This window comes from Cebus imitator, unplaced genomic scaffold, assembly GCF_001604975.1.
Source record: "Cebus imitator isolate Cc_AM_T3 unplaced genomic scaffold, Cebus_imitator-1.0 Scaffold129, whole genome shotgun sequence".
NCBI classification, from domain to species: domain Eukaryota; kingdom Metazoa; phylum Chordata; class Mammalia; order Primates; family Cebidae; genus Cebus; species Cebus imitator.
In genome coordinates this window covers 6,158,762-6,162,526 of record NW_016107444.1, presented here as the reverse complement: position 1 = coordinate 6,162,526, position 3,765 = coordinate 6,158,762, and the positions used below count along the sequence as shown (strand labels likewise).

General features: G+C 55.5%; 1 protein-coding gene across 2 annotated transcripts in view; it reads right to left on the bottom strand.

The window, feature by feature from the left end:
- TFRC (transferrin receptor) overlaps positions 1-3,273 on the bottom strand; it is a 33,232-nt gene extending 29,959 nt beyond the window's left edge. Inside the window, exon 1 of one of the 2 annotated variants that reach the window (XM_037742924.1) lies at positions 3,179-3,273. The gene's annotated coding sequence lies outside the window, so the exon portion shown is untranslated. The remainder of the gene's footprint in view (positions 1-3,178) is intronic. The other variant, XM_037742925.1, reaches the window with a different exon arrangement.
- Positions 3,274-3,765: the final 492 nt, after the last annotated feature.

The window sequence follows — 3,765 nt, the reverse complement described above, 5'->3', positions numbered from 1 at the left end:
TGCGGTGAGCCGAGATCGCGCCATTGCACTCCAAACAAAAAAAAAAAAAAAAACAACAAAAAAAAAAAAAAAAAAAAAAAAAAATTAGCTGGGCATGGTGGCATGCCCGTGTAGTCCCAGGTACTCGGGAGGCTGAGGCAGAAGAACTGCTTGAAGCCGGGAGATGGAGGCTGCTGTAGTGAGCTGAGATAGCGCCACTTTACTCCAGCCTGGTGACAGAGCAAGACTCTGTCTCAGAAAAGAAAAAAAAAAAGAAAAAGCTTCCTACCTAAAACCTATCACAAAAAAATTCTTTTTATAACCAAGCTTCAAAGATCAGGGTCTATATATAATAGATCATATTCTTAGAAGCATAATCTTTTTCTTTTCTTTTTTTTTTTTTTTTTTGAGAAGGAGTTTTGGTCCTGACACCTACGCTAGACTACAGTGGCATGATCTTGGCTCACTGCAACCTCCCCTCCCAGTTCAAGGGATTTTTCCTGCCTCAGCCTCTGAGTAGCTGGGATTATAGGTGCCTGTCACCACGCCCAGCTAATTTTTGTATTTTTAGTAGAGAAGGGGTTTTACCATGTTGGTCAGGCTGGTCTCAAACCCCTGACCTCAGGTGATCCACCAGCTGCCTGGCCTCCCAAAGTGCTGGGGTTAGTTACTTGAGAAGATCATCCCAAGGAAATGGAAGGCATGAGCCACCCCACCCAGCCAGAAGCACAATCTTTTGCCCCTTCTGTTATAAAAAGCTTATCACTACCACTGCACCACAACAGTAAGGACCCAATCACTAGATCCAGAACTGGAAGGCCCCACCCTAAACCAATTTTAACCACCCTTTTCTAGGAAAAAACATCTTGCAAATTTTAACACGCATCTGAATCATCATTCCTCAAGTTTTCTATTAATTTTAAGAACAAAGTGGTAACACATTTAAATAAATAATCTAAGTTACTTGTGTACCTTGGGTGTTCCCAATGGTGATTGAAAACAATTCAATTACTCACATGATGAAGTTCAGGTAGGCAAAACGTAGCCCCACATGTTTTGAACCATGAAATGCAAGGAGGTTCTGAAACATCTTTAAGATGTACGATAAGGAGTGGCAAAAATTCTAGCTAAACCGCCGTCCCAAACCTCTTTACAATTTTTTTTTCTTTTTGAGACAGGGTCTGGCTCTGTCACCTGGGCTGGAGTGCAATGGGGTCATTTTGGCTCACTGCAACCTCTGCCTCCCAGGCTCAAGTGATTCTTCTGCTTCAGCCTCCTGAGTAACTGAGATTACAGGCACCTGCCACCATGCGTGGCCAATTTTTGTATTTTTTAGTAGAGATGGGGTTTCACCATTGGCCAGGCTGGTCTTGAACTCCTGACTTTGTGATCAGTCTGCCTTGGCCTCCCAAACTGCTGGGATTACAGGCGTGAGCCACTGCGCCCGGCCTATTTATTATTACTTTTGAGACAGTCTTGCTCTGTCACCCAGGCTGGAGTGCAGTGGTTCGATCTTGTTCAGTTCACTGCAAACTCCACCTCCCGGGTTCAAGTGATTCTTCTGCCTCAGCCTTCCAAGTAGCTGGGATTACAGGCGTCAGCTACCTCGCCCAGCTAATTTTTCTACTTTTAATACAGACGAGGTTTCACCATGTTGGTTGGGCTGCTCTCGAATCCTAACCTCAGGTGATCTGCCTGCCTGGCCCTCCCAAAGTGCTAGGATTACAGGCGTGAACCACCCGGCCTGGCCAAAGTAGCTTTCACTGTGGTCCTTCAGGTTTAGCTGGGAGCCTTGCTCCATGACATTTAAGCACATTATCAGAGGCAAGCAACTGCCTCGCCTTAGGGCAGATTTAGCCTAACTGCTGTCTATCCAACCATCTCCAACACAGGCTACCTTTACAGCCACCATTACTCGATAACAACATCAAAGGAAACTGAAGGATGCTATGCCGTATCTAACCGTGCAATATCAATGACAAATCCTCTCTTAACTCTGGATTTTCTTGAGAAGCACATTGTAACCCAACATTGAGGGGGTAAAAAAACAGCAGGGTCTACAAGTACTGCAGAGAGCCTAACCTTAATTTTCACAGTAAGCGTAGCATACAAGTATGGGGTCGCGAAATACAACGCCCTACTTTAATCCTCTTATCAAGGGGGAAGAACACGGAAAATGCCGCAGAATCCAGACCCCTGCATGATAAGGGACGTTACCCAAGGTCTCTACAAGCAGTGAGCAGAGGAAAAAGAGCCGAATTAGACTCTGTTTTCTTAAAGAACTGTCCAGCAGAAAGGACGCATGGGCCTGTCCGCGTCTCAGTACAGCACAGCCCTCTGACCACGCTGATTTCCAAGTGTCTTTCATTAAGTCACTCCTGTGGCCTCCGCCTTCGGTGAGAACTGCGGGCAATATCCTGAGTGTGCCCGCCCGCGGCTGAGTCGGGTTCTCCGGAGAAAACGGGATGCACGCTCAGGCCGAACAGGCAGGGCATGGCAAGGCCAGGGTGCGCCAGAGCCCAGGTGTCCGTTTACAGAAGCCCGCACCTAATGCCTGTGACTCGCCAGCCACCGACCCGGGGACAGCGCTGTCCCTTTCCTCGCGAGAGCAGCGCCCGCCCGGGCCCAGGGTAGCGGAGTGAACGTTCAGGAGCCCAAGGTCACCCACGGATCCCAGCCGTTCCCCGGGGCGACTTCCTGGAGCAGCCACGTGCTCCCCGCGCCGCGCAGCTGCGGCGTGGACGCGCCGCGCTCCGAACCCGCCCGGAACCCGCAGCCCAGGCCCGGCGCAGGAGGCCCGCAGCTTCCACGGGCGCGGAGCCGAAAGCAGCACGGCGGGGCCGAGCCCACCGGGGCACACCTGGTCTCGCCCTCAGAGCAACCAGAGAAGCCATTCGCCGCTCCGCGACCCGGGAGGCGGGAAGAAGGCAGAGAGCAGGGCGGGCTCGAAAGCAGGCGGCCGCGCGGCGAAAGGGCGGCTCTCCGCGCAGCCGCCGACCCGCGCACCTGCAGCCGCCGGAGGCGCCGCCGCAGCCCCTTCCCCGCAGGCCGGCGGCCCCGCTCCCCCCGGCCGCCTTCCCGCCCCGCGGCGGCGCCCTGTGGCTGCTGCACCGCATCGGGGCGGCCGCTCGAGCAAGCCCCGCAGGATGAAGGGGAGACATGAGGGTCGGCGTCGTCCCAGAAGCCGGGCGTCACTCACCGGGATCGTCCTCCGTCCGGCGGAGCCCGAGCCGCCACCCGAGGTCCTGGCGCTCTCCGAGGGGACTGCGGCCCCGCACGGCGCTTTATAGCCCGGCCCCGCCCCCGCCCCCCGGGGCCTCGCGTCACTTCCGGAGGCACGTAGCCCGGCGAGGCGCTCTCCTCAGGGCGCCCAGGGGGCGGGAGCGCGCGCTCGGGGCCCTCCGCGAGGGCGCTCGGGGCGAGGCCAAGTCGCGGGGAAAAGGCGCCAAGGCAGCAGGTGCCCGCGGATCCGCGCTCGGGGCGCGCTGACTTCCGCCCCGGCGCCCTCCCCTGACCTTGACCGACCTGCGGTCCCCGCAGCGCAAGGTCAGACCTGCCGGCGTGGGCGCTTCAGTGCTCCTCAGAACGCCTGTGCGGGTGGACCCAGGTCGCCGTCCCGGCCGCTCGTGTGGAGGTGCGTGTCCCAGCCTCGGGAATGCAGGAAGGAGAAGAAAAGCAAAGCGCACGTTTTCACCCATGTGTGCAAGCTGCGCTCTCACCGTGTTCCATGCGTGAGGGAATAAAAGGGAAAATACACACGAGCGACTTAATGGGGTGGCAGGACTG